The sequence below is a fragment of the Macrobrachium nipponense genome, chromosome 30, assembly GCF_015104395.2.
Source record: "Macrobrachium nipponense isolate FS-2020 chromosome 30, ASM1510439v2, whole genome shotgun sequence".
In the NCBI taxonomy this organism is placed as follows: Eukaryota; Metazoa; Arthropoda; class Malacostraca; order Decapoda; family Palaemonidae; genus Macrobrachium; species Macrobrachium nipponense.
The window spans coordinates 55,595,817-55,618,856 of NC_087218.1; positions in this window are offsets into that span (position 1 = coordinate 55,595,817).

A 23,040-nucleotide genomic window follows, 5' to 3' on the forward strand; every position below is an offset into this window, starting at 1 on the left:
CAAAGGATGAGAAGGGATTCCCTGAAACAAAGCTGGTTCTGCCCGTGAAACGGGGCTGGCTATGCCCGTAGACTTAGTTACTTACAAATTTCTGTATACATATGACTTATCATTTGGAAAAGAATACTATAGGGTAAACATCAATGACATCAAAGAGGGTGGTTTTAGAAGGGGTTTGACAGAGAGAGATAATGAGAGGGAGAGAAAGTGAGAGAGAGTAGAAAGATGCTTCATTTTGATATTCATTTTCAAGGATGTTGTTTGTTTTGTCAGATTTGCATTCCTCACAATTCAGGTTGTGGTACTGTATTCAATTGTAGTTTGATTTATCTATTTTCTTTTCATAAACTATGCTCTGGGTTACACGGACCAATCTAGCCTACGGGCGGGTAACCAGCTAGTATAATAAAATGAAAATGAACACATACCAGAATAGTTACGAAATATTAATAAAATGCACTTGTGCAAATGTTACTGCGTTAACACAGGCTAAGGAACACTGACTAGCTGTTGTGAGCTAAGCTGATTGGAAAGAAGTGAGCAGGGGAATGATGGGAAACTGAGGGTCTGGACAAGACCAATTTAGCAGTATTACTGTGCTCCTCTGTTTATTGAACAAGAATACTGGTTCTCGACATTTGCAAACTATGAAATGTAGGACTATATATATATAAACTATAGGCTTTTTTGTGAAAAATATAAGTTAGAAACATTCTAAAACTTATTGCATCATTACTAAATTAGACAAATTGAAAGGAAAAAAGAATTACCAAGAAAGGCTGTCATAAAGGAAGTTATTAAATATAAGAGCTATTTTTAATTATATGAAGTCTAAAACTAGATGAAATTGAGTGCAATGTGTGGTAAAAACTGTCAAATTGGAGAGGGTCACTTCTCCAGCAAAAAATCTTGAGTAGTAATTTAACATTGAGTGTCCCTGCTTTAGAAGCAAGTTGGGTTGAAGGTTCACGTGTTAGTTCTCACTCCAGCAAAGACAGCTTGTTCCTCTTGCCTCAGTGAAATGAGTGACGACTCAAGGAAAGAGGTTATCTCATCATGTGCTAAGTATCAAATTTTTATTTTTAAAGTACATAATTATTCAGCTATGTTATCTACCTGTCACCCCCTTTAGGGGGTTAGTGCCATCAGTGGACCTCATGCAGTGCACTGTAGGTATTACTTCAGGTTCTTTACAGCGTGCCTTCGACCCCTAGCTGCAACCACTTTCGTTCTTTTTACTATACCTTCTTTCAAATTCTTTCTTCCTCTTACTTTCCACCCTCTCCTAACACTTGATTCATAGTGCAACTGCAAGGTTTTCCTCCTGTTACACTTTTCAAACCTTTTACTGTAAATTTCCATTTCAGCGCTGAATGACCTCATAGGTCCCAGTGCTTGGTCTTTGGCCTAAATTCCATATTCAACTCTACCTGTCACCAGTTATTCTGGCAGAAGAAAAATGAGCAAGGTTTCCTTTGTCAAACAATTGTTGTAATATCGGTATATTTACCTTAATTCTACCTTTTTGTTAGCATGACAATTTGTATATTTTGGATCTGTTATTGGATGCATGCATCACTTGGTTTTAGTTTATGTAAGTGTTAAATTATTTTGGTAGACATGTTGTGTCTAGGTTAATATGGTAGGCTGCAATGTACCTGATTACTTACACTTTGCACGGTATATTGCAAATGCCCTGATGTTTTTCTTGTGGCTTTTTTAGTTTTGAAATAGTTTTCGTATATGTTTGAGTTTTTATACTTTGTACATTGGCCTTTATCACCCTCGAGTGTAATTACTGTTGTGTTTTCGCAAATTACAAACCTGTTATTCTTTACTCCATCATTATGCTTGGTCAGAGATTGTAGACTGAAAAGATTAATTGCAAAGTGGTATCGTCAGCCATCTTAGGATGACTTCTTTCACACAAGATTAGCATGGTAGTGGTGAGTATATGCTGACAGTCTTTCCCTCCCAAGTGCACAAACCTAAAGTCATCCTTAATTGTCATAATTTGTTTGAACCTTGTGACCCTACGTTTACCTAACTGGAAATCATCAAGCCTTCCCTTCATAAATAGACATTTGTCTCATTGCAACCTCATCACAGTCTTTTGTCTAACAGATAGATGGCAGACATTTGTTTTACTGCTTGTATGCTGTCCTCATTTTCTGAGTATCTCATATTGTTTCCTTTTACAACAGTTTAATGAGACACAGCTTGTCTAATCAATAATCCTTCTTCACTTCCTCTTTGCAATCTTTTTCTGTCTGCAGTAAGAGTACATCACTATCTCAGCTCCCAGGAGGGGGATAGTGCCGTTGGTACTGTAGGCATTACTAAAGGTTCTTTGAAGTGTCCCCCTCAGCCCCTAACTGTAGCCTCTTTCATTCCTTTTCCTGTATTTTAGTTGATAATTTCATTCTTCCATCTTACTTTCCACCCCCTAAACAATTGTTTCATAGTGCAACTGTGAGATTTTCCTCCTGTTACACTTAAAACCTTTCAGTACTGAATGACCTCATAGGTCCCAACTCTTGGCCTTTGACGTATATTCTAAATTTCATTCATTCACTATCTCAGCTGCTGTTCCATGAGGTTACGTAAGAGTCCTTTTTCCTTTCAAACCAATGCTTCCTGGATTTTATTTTGTGGGAATGGACAAGCCTTTGTATTACTCATTTTGCAGTCTACCTGTGGCAAACCTTTGGTGTGCCTTCCCAACTTTTGCATTCAGTAACTTGTGTTGCATTTTTGAATTAAACTTTTTTTTTTTTTTTTGCTAATGCTTTTTAGGTTACCAGGGTAAATGCCCTTAGTGTTTTCATCAGTGTCTGTGAGCAAAGGTTTCATGTTTTTCATTTAAAGTTGAATGTAATTTCTAAAGCTGATCATCGATGGCTATCATGTTTAGAAGATGGCTTCACCACTAGAATACGTTTTAGGTTCTGTTCCTCCCATTGTACACTTTGTCTATGGTTGAATGTCATGGTTATATACAGAAAATGTAAAAGTTTTGGTTTACAGATTTTAACCCACTCAGCACATTTTTTTGTTGCCTAACAACAATGGTTAAGTTAGCACAAGATAGCACTAGATATAGGTTAGACAAGGACCTAAGGTTACCCTTCTTATTATTGTATGCACCAAAGGAAACGTATAAAAACCATGAATTTTGGTGAAACCCATCCATCAAGACCAGAGGGCAAGCGGCTTTCCAAACAAACTGTTAATGCCAGTTCAAGCAAGGCTTAACATACTCGTCTGGTTTACAAGTTCAAAGAGGTATACTTAGGATGTATTGTGTGATATAACTTTCCCAAAATTGTATATTCACATGACTAATTTCTGGTAAAGCACTTTGGTAACTTTTGTCTTTATTTATCTGTGATAAGAAGAAATATTTTTCCAATATTGAAATGTAAGTTAAATGTATGTGTTGACAGACATCTTATCATGAAATCTGCGGGGTACCTGCTTAGAGGTTTAAAATGTTTAGTTTGAATATCAGTCTTCATTCAGAGCTCTGAATATTTCTTTGCAAATGCATTTTTCATTGATTTGTGGTGAGGCAGATCATATCCAGATATCTTGGTTGTAATGTTATGGGTTTGTCAAGTAATACCTTCTTGTTGTTTGTGACATTTTTTCTGTTACAGTGGATGTAAACGTCTTCAATATTTTTCTTGAGCAAGAGCTATTGTTATTGTTACAACTTTCCATGCCAGCGCTGGTAGACTATTATAGATTTTGTTACACAGGTTCGATCAGTTAGGTTTTGGACTTGATCTAGTCTGTCAGGACTGGTAAAAAGACATTTGTCTAGCAGTATTTAAAAATTATATATGATTTATTTTATGCAACTAGTACTATGTAACCTGTATGATGATAAATATTTAATCATTTAGAAGTGCTGTTGCTGTATTGTGATCTCTTGCCATTCCAAATGTGTTAAAGAATGCTGTAATATACCCTAAATCCCCCTCTCTCCTCCCCACTCCCCACTCCCGCAACCAGTGATGAAGTATTGACAAACTCCAATTTTCATTCTGCACAAACCGACTTTTTAAATGCAGTATGACTTATTTTGATTCATGATATATGCTACCTGACTATTTTGCTTCTGCTTGACTCTATGCAATATATTTTTGAAGCTTTTTATCTAAATATATCCGAGCAGACTCGAATATATTGATGTGTATTCAACATCAGTGGCAGCAGGAGCAACTCCTTTATGGTGTTCCTGAAACTTAACGACTACAGGAAAGCATGACTAATGGACTTTTTCTGGTAATTTCAGAGCAGCGCTTCAGTATCGAATGAAGGGAAGGACGTCATCATCCAGGTGGCACCAGAAAAACCTGAGAAAGATTATGGGCAATCCAATCCTGATGATGCTGACATGTACACAACGAGAAATTAAATTCTTTGCTTGCATTTATTCATGATCAGACGGCAATCTTCCTACGCACGAAATTAGCTCGGGCTATCATCATCATCAGATGATAAAATAGCTCGCCAAAGCTATGTATGATATATGATGTGTATAGTATTTCTGAATTGCATTAGAAATAAAATTGAGCGTCATGAGATTGCTAAAAGAAAGAGCATCAGTCACTTCAATTACTAGTAGTTTTTCATGTAAGAAAATTTTCATGATAAGGAGAGTAAGAAAGGGCTTCTCATCAAGTATCATAACACTACAATTTAATAATTTAGTTTTAAATGCATATGTTAACAGTCTCCTCATAGAAATGTTAAAAGTTATGATGAAAATTCCTAATAGTAATGAAATAATTAATAATAAAGATTTGGTGTAGGAACTGGAATGGCTTTGTTAATAATTCATTCATTCTGTATTTTTGATTGTCATCGAGACCATGGCACTGTTATGGTTGTTCTTTGTACAGTATACATATACTATATTACTTGGTGGAAAATATGACATATTTGTACAGATTTGTAGTTTCATTTCATCTTAATTACCTGAAGTGAATTCTTGAGTAGCAGTTATAGAATATAACCAGATGAGGGTGATGTACTTCCTTTAGCTTCTAAGACCAATGGTAAAGACAAGTTTTATGCCACCCTTACGCAGTGCACCATAGCCATTACTTAAAGTTTTGTAGCGTCTTGTCTGCCCTAAGTTGTAACCCTTTTATTCCTTTTACTGTACCTCCATTCATGTTCTCTTTCTTACATCTTACTTTTGACCCTCTCCTAGCAATTGTTTCATAGTGCATCTGCGAGGTTTTCCTCTAGTTACACCCTTAAAAACTTCTTTACTGTCAGTTTCACCTTTTAGTGCTGAATGACCTCGTAGGTCCCAGCACTTGGCCTTTAGTCAAAATTCTATATTCAAATTCCAATATATATTTCAAGTTTTATGCCACCAAGACATTTTAAAAAGAGCTATTATGTATTACCTGTATTTTTGAGGAGGAAAAATGATTAGGTAATTCCAACAAACTTTTAAAATTCCCAAGAAGTTACTTATTTCTACTATAACCTTTATTTTTCAGAAGAAAAAATTTGATTAAGTAATTTCAACAGATTCCTAAAGATGGAAGATCCTAAAAATTGGTTCATGCACTAACTAGATAGACTATAAGGTATGTATTTACAACCTTTATTTTTAAGAAGAAAAAAAGTAATCCTAAAAGATTCACAAGAGTTAAAGATCCTAAAAATTTGATTCTTTGCCCAACTAGTATTCACGGAAATTTAACAAAGTCCCAAGCAAAACTCATCAGTGTACACTGTAACCTGGGTTACGTTGTCTTTTACGTGTTATATACAAGCATTATTCCATTAGATGAGTAATGGATATTTTCAGATGTCCCTGATTGGAATGGAATGAAATAAAATTTAGGTCAAAAGCCAAACAAGTGCTGTGACCCATGATGAGGTTAAAGCGCTTCATTGGCGTGATCGGAATGGTCTTGGTCTGCCACCTCGGTGGCAGCAAGTTCGATTCTCGGGCATTCCACTGAAGGGTTAGAGATGTGTATTTCTGGTGATAGAAGTTCACGCTCGATGTACTTCGGAAGTCACGTAAAGCCGTTGGTCCCATTGCTAAATAGCCACTGGTTACATGCAATGTAAAAACACCATACAAACAAACTATGATGAGGTTATTCAGTGCTTAAAGGAAAGTTGAAAAGATTTTAAAGTTGTAACAGGAGGAAAACCTCGTAGTTGCACAAAATTGTTTGGAGAGGATAAAAAGTAAGATGGAAGTAAAAAAATATGACCAGATCCACAGTAAAAGTAATGAGAGGGGTTGCAACTAAGGTTCAAAGGGGCACTGCGAAGATCATGCGGAGAATTGCATGTGTTTTACTGATGGCACTACCCCAAACGAGTTAGATGTGCATGAAGTTAGGTAACACACTAGCTACACAGAGCTCAAAGAAATCAAGTTGACCTAAATCAACCTTCAAATCTTAGGAGAAATTTGGAGAAATCACCACCTAGGTTACATGTGCAATACTCCGATATGTTTAACAGTTATAAAACAACTGGCCCGTGTAGGGGTTAGTGCCATCAGTGCACCTCACGCACTGCACTATAGGCATAACTTAAGGTTCTTTGTAGCATCCTTTCAGCCCTTTTCTGCAACCCCTGTCATTCCTTTTACTGTACCTCTGTTCATATTCTCTTTTCTTCCATCTTATATATCACCCTCTTCCCAACAAGTGTTGCATAGTGCAACTGCAAGGTCTTCCTCCTGTTACATCTTTCATACCTTTTTACTCTCAATTTCTCTTTCAGCACTGAATGGTTTCATGTAGATCCCAGGTCTTGGTTGACTGTGGGCCTAAATTTTATATCCCAATTCCAGTTTAAGAGAGTTCCACCATAATTCCTTGAGATAAGACATCTAGATCTATGCAAAAATATGCCTCGGAAACTGGATTAAGACCTGCAGTAGCTTATTATGTTGAAATCAAGTTCATTCTGCAAAGTCATATTGTGTAGCCTACTTTTTTTTCTTATTTTGCTGACATCTTATAAAAATATTCTTTAAAAATAGAGTAACGTTAATTTAATCAATTTGACAACTAAAGCTAAATTTATGATGATGATATCTCAGATAATAAGGTATATAAAAAAATTCAGCCAAACTTATGTTGATTGAGAGAATTATTATATAATTGCCACATTTCACAATCACAACTGGTTGTATTATATATATATATATATATATATATATATATATATATATATATATATATATCTATATATATATATATATATATATATTATATATATATATATATATATACATAATATAATAATATAATATATATATATATATATATATATATATGGTTAAAAGTTTAGATAATATAGTAGGCAAAATCCTAAAAATTAATTTACAATTATTCCCAAAGTTGGATAACCTTTCAAACCTACCTACTCTCAATTTCCTTTCCAGCGCTGAATGACCTCAAAGGTCGCAGTGCTTGGCCTTTGGCCAGAATTCTATATTCAATTAAATTCAATTCATATTTTTACATGAAGACGGGAAAGACTAGTAATGATTGACACATATTTTCATTGACCTAAACATGGTAGGTACCATCAAACTGTCTTTCCTGCTGTCCAAGCTATTAAGATGGATAGTTGCTAATTCCTCATCCTTCCATATGCACAGACTCGTTCACCTGCCAAGGTCCATACAGTTTAGGTAGATCTACAGTACTATTCCGCGGCGGCCTAGACTATGGCAGTTGCGGTTTTCTATGCAATTTTACCTCCTGAACAAGAATTTTAAATAATATTTATTCGGATGACTGTAATTATTCCCCAGGGGCCAGTACTAAACATGGCGAAATACATTGGACGCCCCAATCCCCAGTGGATGTTGTATCCGCGGTTACGTTCCTTGCAGTCCGTGCAGAACTATTCTGTAGAATTACCACAGTTTATATTAGCCTAACATGCTATGTTAGGCTGAAGGCATATCTCTGGATCCCTGGTCTCCGTCACCCTCTTTGACCCTCTGCCAAAAACCATCTACAAGACTTTCGTGCAAGGTTTGACAATGGCGAGTACCAGGGATAAATAGGGTTTATTCTTAGGTTATCATTGTGAACTCTTTATGCCATTATGTTGCCTATTGAAGGTTCCTGTCTGTCATAATGTAAGTATAATGGGATTGTCATGATTTTTGTGGTCTAGCTGTTATGTTTGTATATTTGTATTCTCTTGTTCTTTCAGATGAAATAGATCTCTGACTAATCAATTTAGCCTAGTCCAAAATTACTATTGTCAATAATTGGGTAAGAGAATGATCTGAGACTATTTACAGTAGTGTTTCGAATGACCATCTTTAAGGATAGATTCCCATATTGAGAGTTCAGACCCCACATATAGTTTGGTTTTGATCAGAGGTATACTATAGAGACCACTATAGTATCTTTGGTTTTGAGGTATCGGCCCCTTGATTTTCTTCCTGGTAAAGGATCTTGATAATGACCCCAGAAAAGTTCGGGGGTCGTTATTTAGGGCTAATATTTCTTTGTGGTCATTATCATTATGATATTTACAGTCTTTTGTTTATGTTTTTCACGGGCATCCCCAATGGGCATGTACTAAACACGCAGCAAAGGTGGTTAATATGCCGTGTGTTCGCTATCTAGGAAAGATCACTGATAACTAATGTAAGACTCAGCCACTCAGGTGCTCATGTAGGAGGCAATTTTATTTAGTTCATTATTCATGTGGTTTTATTCTAATGTAGAAATTACATAATCCTAAATATTCTTTAGTAAGCTTCATAAAATTTTCTTGATAGACAGCGAACGAAGCTGAATGAAGGAAACGCCTTATGATATACTATATATATTGGGACGAAGTGGGCAAGAGTATCTGGGTCTGGATACCATTAATACTTGGGGGGGAGAGGGCAAGAGTATCTGGGTCTGGATACCATTAATACTTGGTGCATGAAATAGTCAAAGATCTGTGTCTGGACACCATTAATATTTGTTAACCCAAATTGCCAAGTATCTTGCTAATACAAGAGACCCTTTTATTCCTGGGTCTGGGACACCCTTTGCACTTAGGGCACAGTTCATTCAAGTACCTGGTTGTTACTTACCTCACTACAGACAGACACCTGACCCTTCATCACAAATACTAAACGACTGAATACTCTAAAGGTAAGAGTGATCCCTTTTTTCTAACTGAACAGTCAAGAAAACAATCAGTCTAAGTTCATTAAAATATGTGTGAGTTAATCTTAATTAAAGGGCATCACTCGTGCAAATTCAAATTTAAGTGTTTCCCTGATTCTGTTTTATTTGTGGGAAACGTCACAATTATCACTCTATATTTCTACCTAGACAAACAAAATATCATGCTGGTGGTTCAATGAAATACTCATATAAATCTTAAATACAAAAACTTTATTTCTAAAATTCAAATTTTATAAGTGAAATCCACAATCTCAGGGAAATTGTTATTACTTGAAAACAAAAGTTTAATAAATTCTTGAATTAATTATTAAGCAAAATTAAATCAAAGTTTTGTACATGAACTTCCCTGACAGATATATACTTAGCTAGTCTCCGACGTTCCCGACAGAATTTCAAATCTCGCGGCACACGCGACAGGTAGGTCAGGTGGTCTACCTTACCCGCCGCTGGGTGGCGGATGTACGAACCACTCCCGTAAGCTTGTCAGATTTTTCTCTGTCGCGGGAACGATAACAACTGTTGTCGGTTCCTCTCGATAGTTTTTCGATTCTCGCTTGCCTGGAGTTAATTTGGACTTCTTTTGGTGACGTATTCGCTTTGTTTGGCTTGGCATACGCTGATTGTGGACCGGTTTGATTTTTAGTTTGATTTTCTTTAACGATGTCTGATCTAGAATCGGTAGTTAAAACTTCGGTTTTGTTTAGGGTTTGCGTGAATGAAGGATGTAAGGTGAGGTTGCCGAAAGCTTCGATAGACCCCCACACGGTTTGCATGAAATGCAGGGGGAATGAATGTGCTTTTGCTAACCCTTGTAATGAATGTAAGGGATTGAATGAAGAAGAATATAAGGCTCTCTCTTCTTATGTTAGGAAGTTGGAACGTGATAGAGTGCGTAAGGCTTCCTCTAGAAGTTCTAGCAGATCTAGAATGAGTGAGTTGGATGTGGATCCTAATAGTACTAACGTAGAATTAGAACCTTCTTCCCAAGTTGCAGCCCCGGCTCCCCGCACCGAAGCCGAAGATTCGCCTTCGGAGGCGGCAGCTCTGAAAGCCAAGAATCGTTCTAGGATCAGAAGATTCGTCAGTTGGAAGGTAAGGAGAGTGTTAGTGATCAGTGCAGTGTCCCCAGTGTTGTGGAGGGTGCGTCTGACCGGCTCCTTAGTGCCTCTAGGCCTAGACCTCTTCCAGACTCCCAGTTCCACCATGGAGTAGGAAAGTCGAAAGCCGCAGGAGGGCTAGGGAGAGCCCCCACCGGTCAGGCGTCCCCTCGGCAAGATCCTGAAGTACGCTCCCCCCCACCCCCCCCAGGCTGCCTCGGATCGCTACAAGAAGGAGCTCCTACGCCAATGCTTCTCCTCTTCGTCGTCTCCCTCTCCGAAGAGAGGTTGGAACTCCCCGGATGCGTCGCGCCCGTTGAAGAGGGCTTGGAAGGCTCCCTGCAGTCCTTTTGGCTTCTAGTCCTGAGGTTTTTCCCGGAAGAATCGTCGGTGGAGGCGAAGAAACCCAAGAAATCCTGTGATCGTTCTTCTTCTCGCGCTCCGCGCTCGGCGCCTGCTTCCGAGGAAGAACAAGAAGATTCTCCTACGAGAGTACTCGCGGGACTTCAAGCTCAGATCACGGCGCTAGCAGACTCTCTAGCATTAGATCACCGTAGGAAAGAAGTGGACGTTTCTCTTCCGATCAAGAGATCTAGGCGCCGCTCTTCAGAGGATCGTTCTCCTTCATATGGGGTAGGTTTTTCGTATGAACGGTTGGGGCTCGAAGTTGGAGCGCCCTCGCTCGAGTGAGCGCCCTCGCTCGCGTGAGCGCCCTCGCTCGCCTGGCTCTCTTTCGATTTCAAGAGGCCAACATCGGTAGGACGCTCTATGGAGAAAGAAGTTTTTTCTCCAGATTGGATTCCCGCTTCCGGTAAGCGCACTGCACCTGCTCATCACGCGATTTCTTCAACTCCCTCGCGTGAAACTTCTCCTCAGCAGCCTCAAGATTCTAGAAGGCGCCCTTATACAAGTAGGCGTTCTTCTTCCAGATGTCACTCTCCTCGAGTGTCGGATCGTGACTTCTCTCCTGACAGGCATCTAGAGTCTGGTAGGAGTCGTGTGCATGATAGACGGCCTACTGTTAGCCGCTCCCCGCAAGGTAGGCGCCAAGAGCCTACTGCACATAGATCTCCTAGTAGGCGCTCGTCTCTTTTAAGGCGTTCATACTCCTGATTATTCTCCTAGGGGCAGACAACAAGAGTCTTTCAAGCGCGTCTCCGTGTAGGCGCTCTCCCGCTTCTAGGCGCACTTCTCCTGACCGTTTGTCTCTTGGTAGGCACCAGGAATCCCGGAAGCGCCCTTCTCCAAGTAGGCGTCGTTAGTTTTGAAGCGCCCTTCTCCTGAATGGTTACCCTCTTGTTAGACGTCAAGAGTCTCGCAAAGCAGCCTTCTCCCTAGTAGGCGCATTTCGCCTTCCAGTCGGACTTCCGTTGATCGTACGCAACTGGACAGGTATGGAGAGCGCGCAAGCGCTCTGCTCTCGATAGGCGCTCTTCTCCTGGCAGCCGCTCGCCTCAGGATAGGCGCATAGAGTATAGTAGGCGCTCGCCCTCCTCGTAAGCGCCCTGTGGATGTTTCCGAGGATTCTCGGAGTAGGAGCCCTACCTCATCCTTCGGCTGAGATTCCGTATAACCTCGAAGAGGGAGTCTCATCGTAGACTTCCCAGATCTTCTCATCGTTCTCCAGTGGATGTGAACTCTTCTAAGAGAGGGCGTTCTCCAACCTCTCGCTCAACTCCTGCTAGGATCCCTTCGTCACCTAAGGATCTTCCGCGCTCGCCTCGACAAGACGTCCTAGAAGGTTCGGATGAGGAACCGAACACTTCTGCTGCTGTCTCTTCTTACAAGAAGCTTACAGAGCTACTTTTACAAGTTTTTTGGGGATTCCCTTACGCCTACGGCTCCTCCTTCTCCTCACTCACTTTTTTCACGGCGAAGGCACGGCGAAGACGCGAAGAGTTTCTTCTTGTGTGAGGATGAAGCCAACTCTTTCTATGAAGAAGGCACTGAGGAGTTTTGGTTCCTGGATGGCTTCCAAAGAAGAAGCGGGGAAAACGATGTTCGCTTTTCCTCCTTCGAAGTTATCAGGACGCGCTGGTTATTTCTGGTACGAAACACAGGAGAGCCCTTAGGATTGGGTCTACCGTCTTCGGCTGATTCGGATTTTTCGGCACTGGTAGATTCGACAAGGAGAACTGCCCTTAACTCTGCTAAAGACGACTTGGGCAATGAATGAATTGGATCATTTGCTCAAAGGTATGTTTAGAGTGCTAGAAGTATTTAACTTCCTTGATTGGTCGTTGGGAGTCCTAGCCAAGAAAATTGAAGTGCCAGAGTCAATTTCGCCAGAAGATCTTTATGTGTGTTTTGTCTTGTATGGACAAGTCGGTAAGAGACGGAAGCGAGTTGAAATCGCCTCCCTTTATGGGGCCGGGATCGTGAAGAAGAGGTCGGTTTATTGTTCCTTCTTAACGAAGTCGGTCTCCCATGCTCAGAGGTCTTCTTTGCTGTTTGCTCCTCTGTCTACTCAGTTGTTCCCGAAACATCGAGTGCAGGACATTTCGAGGTCACTTTCGGCCAAAGCCACCCAGGACCTTTTGGCACAGTCGGCAAGAAAACCTCGCCCTTCCTTCCCTACCAAGGCTAAGAAGGAAAAGGCAAGTGTTCGAGAACCCTTTCGAGGGGCATCTTCATCAAGAACCTCTACGTTTAGAGGTCGTAGACCTTCAAGAAGGGTAAGACTTTCGCCAAGTCTGTTAAAGCCCCCAAATAACTTGCAAGTCCTTCAATCAACGGTGGGCGCCAGACTCTTAGAGTTTGCAGAAGTCTGGCCCCAAAAGGGGGCGGATCCTTGGACCCTTTCTATTTTGAGGAGAGGTTACCTCATCCCTTTCGTCGAAAGACCTCCCTTGACGACCATCCCAAGGGAACTGACGGCCAGGTACAGAGACCCCATCATGAATCAAGCTCTCCATCTAGCAGTAGATCAGATGCTGGAGAAGGGGGGCTACGAACTAGTGACAGACCATCATTCATCGGGCTTCTTACAACCGCCTTTTCCTAGTTCCGAAGTCCTCAGGGGGATGGAGACCGGTGTTGGATGTAAGCGCCTTGAACTTCTTCGTAGAAAAGAAGAAGTTCACGATGGAAACGCCTTCATCAGTGCTGGCAGCACTTCGTCCAGGGGACTGGATGGTTTCCTTGGATTTACAGGACGCTTACTTCCACGTACCGATCCATCCTTCCTCGAGGAAGTTTCTCAGATTCATGATGGGGGGGTTTTTCAAAATTTTTAGTTCAGGGCTCTGTGTTTCGGCCTCTCGACGGCCCCTCAAGTGTTCACGGGGATTTTGAGGAATGTGGCTCAATGGCTTCATTTGAAAGGGGTGAGGATATCCATGTACCTCGACGATTGGCTAATAAGGGCCAATTCAGAAGATCGTTGTTTGAAGGACTTACAAGTAACCTTATTTAGAATTGACGAAGGCTTTGGGACTTCTCGTCAATTTCAAGAAGTCATCACTAATTCCCGAGCAAGAGTGTGTGTATCTCGGGATACAGATGAACTCTCTGAGTTTTCGGGCTTTTCCCTCGCAGGAAGGATAGCCCGAGGATTCGAGAGAGTAACAACCTTCTTAGGGAAAGAAGTATGCACAGTGAGGGAGTGGATGAGTCTGCTGGGGACGCTCTCCTCTCTGGAGCAATTCGTTTCCCTAGGAAGGTTGCACCTGAGACCACTCCAATTCTTTCTTCATCGGAATTGGAGTCGTCGTTCTCATGATTTGACGTTCTCCCTGTCGTTATCCCAGGACATCAAGAAACATCTCTTATGGTGGACAGATCCCAACCTCTTTGCGAAGGGACTGTCTCTTCAATCACAGACCCCCAACCTGGTGTTGTTCTCCGACGCGTCGGACATGGGGTGGGGTGCAACTCTGGGAACCAGCGAAGTGTCAGGTACCTGGGTGGGGGACCAGGTAGCCTGGCACATCAACAGAAAGGAGTTGATGGCTGTGTGGTTGGCTCTGAAGGCTTTCGAGCCCAAAGTCAGAAGATCGGTAGTGCAGGTCAACGCGGACAACACTAACAGCTCTGGCATACATCAGGAAACAGGGGGGGACGCATTCCTTCTCCCTGTACGAGACAGCAAGAGACCTTCTTCTGTGGGCAGAAGAAAGAGGAATCAAGCTTCTCACCAGGTTCGTGCAGGAGAAAGGAATGTAAGAGCAGATCTCCTCAGCAGGAAAGATCAGGTCCTTCCCACAGAGTGGACCCTTCATCTGGATGTATGCCAGAGCCTGTGGAAGTTATGGGGCAGGCCACACATAGACCTCTTTGCCACGTCAAAGAACAAGAGGCTGGATCCTTACTGCTCTCCGATATCGGATCCAGAGGCAGTAGCAATAGATGCTCTTCTTCTAGACTGGAACGGACTCGACGTCTACGCGTTTCCCCCTTCAAGATCCTGGGGCTAAACCATCAAGAAGTTCGTAGAGTCCGATTCAACGAGAATGACCTTAATCGCTCCCTTTTGGCCGGCCCAAGAATGGTTCACAGAGGTACTGGAATGGTTGGTGGACCTTCCAAGATCGCTCCCGCTAAGGAGCGATCTACTCAGACAACCCCACTTCGACAGGTACCACAAAATCTCCTCGCTCTCAGTCTGACTGGTTTCAGACTGTCCAAAGTTTGGTCAGAGCGAAAGGCTTTTCAGCAACAGCTGCTAAAGCAATCGCAAGAGCGAGGAGACCTTCCACCTTGCGTGTATACCAGTCAAAGTGGGATGTCTTCAGACGTTGGTGCAAGAGGAAGAACATTTCCTCTTCCAGTACCTCTGTGACCCAAATTGCGGATTTCCTTATTTCCTCAAAGAAGAATGTCATCTGGTTGTGTCAACTATTAAGGGATACCGCAGTATGTTGGCGGCGGTATTTCGGCATAGAGGCTTAAATATATCCGATGATAAGGACCTGCATGATCTTATTAGATCATTGGAAACCATTAAGCGTCCTCATGTAGTACCGAACTGGAATCTAGACGTAGTCCTACAATTCCTTGGATCGTCTAGATTCGAACCTCCTGGCTTAGCCTCTTTCAAGGATTTGACGAAGAAGGCTATCTTCCTTTTGGCCCTAGCTACAGCTAAGAGAGTGAGTGAGCTCCAAGCTATTGAGGGCAATGTAGGGTTTAAGGAAGATTCTATGGTGTGTTCATTTCTTCCAAGTTTCCTGGCAAAGAATGAAAACCCCATCACGCCCTTGGCCCAGGAGCTTTGAAGTTCGTAGTTTATCTTTTCTAGTAGGGGAAGAGCCTGAAAGAACTCTTTGCCCTATGAGAATTATGAAGTATTTCCTTAAGAGGAAGGAACAACTTAAGGCTAATCAAGATGTGCTTTGGTGCTCCGTAAAGGACCCCACTCGGCCCATGTCGAAGAATGCTCTTTCCTTTTTTCTGAGAAGCCTTATTACAGAGGCACATGTTGCCTGTAAGGAAGATCATTTTAGACTACTGAAAGTGAAAGCTCACGAGGTGAGAGCCATCGCAACTTCGCTTGCATTCAGAAAAAATATGTCTGTGCGGAACTTGATGGAGGCGACTTTTTGGAGATGCCAATCGGTTTTCGCAAACCACTACCTACGTGATGTAAAAATCACATATGATAAATGCTTCGCCTTGGGTCCTTTCGTATCGGCGGATTCGGTGCTGGGGCAGGGAGCTGAAACTTATCCTGTGTAAATTTTTTATATGTTACCCTATATTTTATATTGTTGTTTTTTGGTTGTCTGAAAGAGGTTGCAGGAGGCACCTCTTTTTGTCGTAATATTAACCCTTTGTATTTTGGTTAGGTGGTCTGGTGGGTTTTGGCTCCTTGCAGAGGTAGTGGTAAGGATCTGTTAGGTAAGCGGACAAGGTCCCTCTAACAGCATCCGACTTGGATTCTACCACAATAGGGGATCACATATCCCAGTGGTAGATCCGAGAGTCTTTCAGCATCAGGTCACGTCCTAGCTGTAGCTCTCCAGGCAATGCAGACTCAGAGATAGTATCTATGAAGTCTTCATCCTGAAAAGGTGAGAACCAAGGTTTTTATATCCTACAACATTAGTTGTTTCCCGTCTTACCTGTATTATTGAGCTGTCTCTTACCCTCCACCAAGGGTGCCAATCAGCTAAGTATATATCTGTCAGGGAAGTTCATGTACAAAAATGATATTGTTAAACTACAATAAAGTTTTGTACATACTTACCTGGCAGATATATACGATTAATGGCCCACCCAGCCTCCCCTCAGGAGACAGGTGGAAGAGAAAAATCTGACAAGCTTACGGGAGTGGTTCGTACATCCGCCACCCAGCGGCGGGTAAGGTAGACCACCTGACCTACCTGTCGCGTGTGCCGCGAGATTTGAAATTCTGTCGGGAACGTCGGAGACTAGCTAAGTATATATCTGCCAGGTAAGTATGTACAAAACTTTATTGTAGTTTAACAATATCATTTTATCAAGAAAATTAATTAAATTAAATCATAAAGCAATAACTAAATTTGAAATTAAATTTGATTAAGTGCAAGTTAATTCACAAGTGTAAGATTCAAAATGTACACAATAGAATATTATTCAAACTAATTAAACAAAATAAAGACAATGCAGAAAAACATAATGCATAATATGAAAACAATTAAAGCATTGACAGTACACACACTAAGCATATAATAATGGGATATGTCAAAAGAACAAAGCAAAAGATAAATGTTTAGAAATGATAAAACCCCGAAGTGCACTTCAAAACATTTGTAAAAAATACCTTATACACAGCTGCAGCTTCAATCAAAAGGTCTGTTACAATTTTACACTTTTTCACTATTTTTGTGGGCGCCTTCACAGATTTAACAGAAATCAAACTATGTTCAGATTCCACAAACAGCACATTAAAGATTCCTCCCCCCGGAAGATTAGTTATTCCGGGGTTGAATCCAACGATTCACAACGGGATAAATAATCGGCAGCTACATTGTTCTTACCAGATATGTGCTCAACCTTTATATTATACTGTTGCAAGCACAAAGACCACCTGGTCAGTCTTTGATTATGGTTTTTCATCCGCTGTATGAATGACAGGGGATTGTGATCAGACAACACTAAAACTTCTTCATTCCTAGGTCTGTTCACATACACTTCAAACTTTTTCAATGCTGTGATTAAGGCTAGAGTTTCCTTTTCAATAGTTGCATAGTTTTTCTGATGCCTTTTCAGTTTTGAAGACAGGAAACACACAGGGTGTAGAAGGTTATTTTCATCATCTTGAAGTAGAACAGCTCCAATTCCACAATCAGAGGCATCAACTTGTATCACAAATTTCTTATTAAAGTCTGGGGCTTGAAGCACTGGTCTTGAAGTTAAAATGGCTTTTACCTTCTCAAAGGATTCTTGACATTCTGGAGTCCAAACAAACTTAGCTTTGGGACTAGTTAAGTCTGTTAAGGGAGCTACTACGGCTGAGAAATTTGGACAGAAACGACGATAGAATCCAGCCATGCCCAAAAATCTTTGTAGTTGCTTCCTAGTAGCAGGGGAGGGGGGGGGGGGGGGTAGCCTTACGGATACCTTCCACATTAGCATTCACCGGAGCGAGAAGGCCTTTTCCAACTTCAAACCCAAGGTACTGAACAGTCGCCTTCCCAAACTCACTCTTCTCTAGGTTGACTGTTAGTCCTGCCTCGTGTAGTTTCTTGAAAACTTTCTTCAGGATCTGCAGATGTTCTTCCCACGTTGTAGAGTAAATGACTATGTCATCAAGGTATACACCTACTCCTTCTATAGATCCTAGCAGTTGATCCATCACTCGTTGAAATGTGGCTGGTGCATTTATCAGACCAAATGGCAATACAGTATACTGATACAATCCAAAAGGAGTAATAAAAGCTGACAGCAACTTTGCATTTTCATCTAAGGGTATCTGATAATATCCCTTCAATAAGTCTATCTTGGAAACAAACTTGGCTTGCCCAATATTATCAAGTAACTGATCTATAAGAGGCAAGGGATAATTGTCAGCCATACTAATGGAATTCAGTTTCCTATAATCAGTACACATCCTAAAGGAGCCATTAGGTTTCTTCACTAACACACATGGAGAACTGAAGTGACTTGAACTGGGTTCTGCTAATCCATGTTGCAGCAAATACTGAACTTCTTTCTTCAGAACATCTTGATGATAAGGTGATAAGCGATAAGCTCTTTGTTTGAATGATTTTCCATCTTCTTTGATCTTGATTTCATGTTTGGTCAGATTAATACGTCTGGGTACATCTGCAAAAATCTCTGTGAAGCTTCTAATCACTTCACTCAATTCCTCACCTTGTTCAACATTAAGATGTTTCAGTTTATCCTCCAAATTTTCCAAAATTGAAGAATTATTCATCTTGCTTTAGCTCCCAATTCATAGCCGTCATCGTCGTCTGTAGGTGAAGTTGTCTGTATTATTGACACTGTTTCAGTTCTAGTTTCTGAGAAGTAAGGTTTCAAAAGGTTCACATGTATCTTCCTCTGTCGTTTTCTTCTTTCTGGTGTTTCAATCACATAAGTTCTATCACTTAACTTCTCAATTATCCTGTAGGGACCTTGAAATTTATTTGTAAGGGGAAATCTGTTGACTGGCAGAAACACTAGCACTTGTTGACCAACACTAAAACTTCTTAGCTTAGTCTTTCTGTCATAGTTCCTTTCCATTTTCTCTTGACTCATTTTCAGATTTTCTAAAGAGAATTTTCTAATCTCTTCCAACCTTTTCCTTAAGTTCTTCACATACTCTCCTTTGATTTCCTCTTTATTTTCTACCCAATTTTCTGCAAGAATCTTCAAAGGTCCTCTCACTTCTCTTCCAAAAATCATCTTATTGGGTGAACATCCCATGCTTTCTTGATAAGCATTCCTAACTTCAAATAACATTAAGGGTAAACCAACATCCCATTCTCTTCCTGACTCAGAACAATACTTTGTCAGCATACTTTTCAATGTCTGGTGGAACCTTTCCAAGGCACCTTGAGTTTCTGGATGGTAAGCAGTTGATAACTGTTGTTTTACCCCTAATAAGTTCATCACATCCTGGAATAACTTGGAAGTAAAGTTCGTTCCTCTATCACTTTGTACAATTTCTGGTATACCAAACTTTGAGAAAAACTCCAATAGTTTCTCAGCAACTATCTTGGCAGATATGTTTCTGACAGGGATCGCTTCAGGATATCTGGTAACAGGACACATTAATGACAACAGATATTCATTTCCTTTCTTCGTCTTCAGAAGCGGTCCAACCATATCTATAATCACCTTGTTAAAGGGTTCTCCTCTAACTTCTATAGGTTGTAGGGGGGCTTTCTGAATGGTTTCATTAGGCTTTCCAGCTATCTGGCAGGTATGGCACTCTCGACAGAACCTGCTAACATCTTTATGAAGTCCAGGCCAGAAAAAATATCTCATGATCTTCTCCACAGTCTTCCTGACTCCCATATGTCCAGATTCATGAGCTACTGCTACCACTTGCTTTCTCAATGGCCATGGAATCAAAATCTGATGATATTCGCCCCATTCAGCATTTCCGGGTATATCTGAAGGTCTATACTTCCTCATCAGCAAACCTTCCTTCAGATAATAACACGTAGGAGTTTGTTGCATCTCTTCCTGATCAACAACTCTGAAGAACAAATCAGCTAACAATGCATCCCTCTTCTGCAAGTCCATTAGCTTCTCTCTTGTTACCTGTCCAACTTCAATAGTTGAACCATCAATATCTGCTACCTCAGCTACTGCAGTTTCACTACTATCTTCAGGAACACTCTGACTACTCGGAGTCTCTTCAGGAACAACAGATCCTTCATTTTCTTGGGAAATCTCTTCTCGGTCAGCTCCACGGGAGGCATCACTCCCCTGGAACAATTGTTCTAAGTACAAAGATCCTTCACTTGATCCATCTTGGGTATGCAAATCCTCAGTTTCTTCACCAACAGTCGTAATTCTCCTCATACTTCTGGTAGTTACACAACTAGGGAACAGGTGGGGTTATTCTTCTCCAACTCTACCGTAGGACTAATCCTCAACGGTTTGTCTGTCACTACAGGACAAGGAACAAATGGAACACCACCAACTTCATTACCCAACAGAACATGTATACCTTCCACAGTCAGTGAGTCCTTTACAGCAAAATCAACATTCCCTGTCACCAATTTACAGGACAGGTGTAAGCGGCATATAGGAGTTACTTCCTCTCCTCCTATACCCTTCAAAATAACTGAATCTCCAGTGAGATTCTTCTCCAACATTGGGTGAGCACCACGTAACACCACACTATGGTTGCTCCCTGTATCACGTAAAATCTTGACTGGTACCTGCACACTCTCTTCCTGAGTTGCCAGTGTACCCTCATAGATATATGGCTTAAAAGCCTCCAAACTGCTCAGCCACTCACTGCTTGAAGTTACATTTCCACTGGTTGCTAAACACTCAGCTTGTTTAGTTTCAGTCTTCCCTGTAGTCGGATTCCTCCCCACATTGTTCTTAACAGTCTGTTTGACCTGGTCACCTCTTACTATTTGACCAACAGGCTTGGACTGCTGATAATTCCAATAACACTCTTGACTGAAGTGTCCTGCTCTTCCACACTTAAAGCAGACAACATTAGGCTTTTGCAACTGTCTTGCAAAATTAGATGAGGATTTCACATTAGCTTGCTGAGGAGTATTATTACTTGTAGGTTTCCCATTCATAGAATTGTTCCTGAAACCTGGATGAGACTTAAAACCTGGGCGTGGTTGATTCTGGTACTTGACATTATAATTACGCCTGCTACTAATTATATTGTAGTCCTCACTCAGTGTAGCAGCTTTGTCAAGTTTGTTAACCTCTCTCTCTCTCAAATAAGCTCTTATATGCTCAGGAATACCTTTAAAATATTGCTCTAAAACAACTAACTCTTCTAACTCTTCAAAAGTTGTAACTTTAGCTGCCTCCAACCATCTTTTAAAACACCTTCTCACTTTATAAGCATAATCCAAGAAAGTTACTTTTTCATCCTTTCTTAAGTTTCTGAATCTTTCATTGTAGTACTCTTGGGTCAACTGGTATACTTGTAGCACATTATGTTTGAGCACCTTATAGTCTTTACACTGATCAGCTGTTAAGGCTAAATAAGTGCTTCTCCCTTTACCAATCAAGACACTTTGTAGGAAAACTGACCATTTATCTTCTGGCCATCCCATACCTGAAGCCTCTTTCTCAAAGTGATCAAAGAATTCATCTGGAGCCTCTTCAGTAAACTTAGGGATTAACTTCTGCACTCTTACTACATCAAATGCAGGGTCTTGATTACCATGGTTAGGGTCAGACGGTGTTGCAGGTAAAGTGGATCTAGCTCTTATCAATTCCATCTCCCTTTCATGTCTTGCAATTTCTCTTTCCTCTTTTATCCTTTGCCTTTCATCTTCTGCTGCTTTTTCTTCTTCTCTTTCTCTTCTTTCTTGTTTTTCCCTGTCTATTCTGTCTTTTTCAGCTTGTATTCTCTCTCTTTCAGCCTGTATTTTCAGCTTAATCAAACTTTCTTCTGCTTCTATGTGTCTGAGTTCTAACTCTGCATCACTTTTCTCTTTCTTTTCTACTTGCTTATTTATAAGATCAGCCTGTGCTACATTCAACAACTCTTGAGCCAGTTCTAACTCATCATCATCAGTTATTCTACCAGAGTCTGTCAGTGCTTGCATGACAATGCAAAAGCATTCCACTGTGCCTTAGTCAGAGTAGTTTTAGACAACACTTGGATGGAAGGGGGCTGCTAAACATTCCTGAGTATCGAATGGAGCCATTTTTCTCAAATACAATTCTTATAATAAAATGCAACAACAAATATATGGTCACTCTTCTAACAAAATATATTCCTAACACCACCAGTATAAGCTAGAGTGATAATGTGATTTGTTTTCCTCCCTGGTTTCTGGGGATCATTGATACTTGGTACATAAAGTGCCAAATATCCCGGGTCTCTGGGCACCATTAATACTTGTGACGAAGTGGGCAAGAGTATCTGGGTCTGGATACCATTAATACTTGGTGCATGAAATAGTCAAAGATCTGTGTCTGGACACCATTAATATTTGTTAACCCAAATTGCCAAGTATCTGGTTACTACACTTACCATTTGTACTTGCTAATACAAGAGACCCTTTTATTCCTGGGTCTGGGACACCCTTTGCCCTTAGGGCACAGTTCATTCAAGTACGTGGTTGTTACTTACCTCACTACAGACAGACACCTGACCCTTCATCACAAATACTAAACGACTGAATACTCTAAAGGTAAGAGTGATCCCTTTTTTCTAACTGAACAGTCAAGAAAACAATCAGTCTAAGTTCATTAAAATATGTGTGAGGTAATCTTAATTAAAGGGCATCACTCGTGCAAATTCAAATTTAAGTGTTTCCCTGATTCTGTTTTATTTGTGGGAAACGTCACAATTATCACTCTATATTTCTACCTAGACAAACAAAATATCATGCTGGTGGTTCAATGAAATACTCATATAAATCTTAAATACAAAAGTTTATTTCTAAATTCAAAATTTATAAGTGAAATCCACAATCTCAGGGAAATTGTTATTACTTGAAAACAAAAGTTTAATAAATTCTTGAATTAATTATTAAGCAAAATTAAATCAAAGTTTATCAAGAAAATTAATTAAATTAAATCATAAAGCAATAACTAAATTTGAAATTAAATTTGATTAAGTGCAAGTTAATTCACAAGTGTAAGATTCA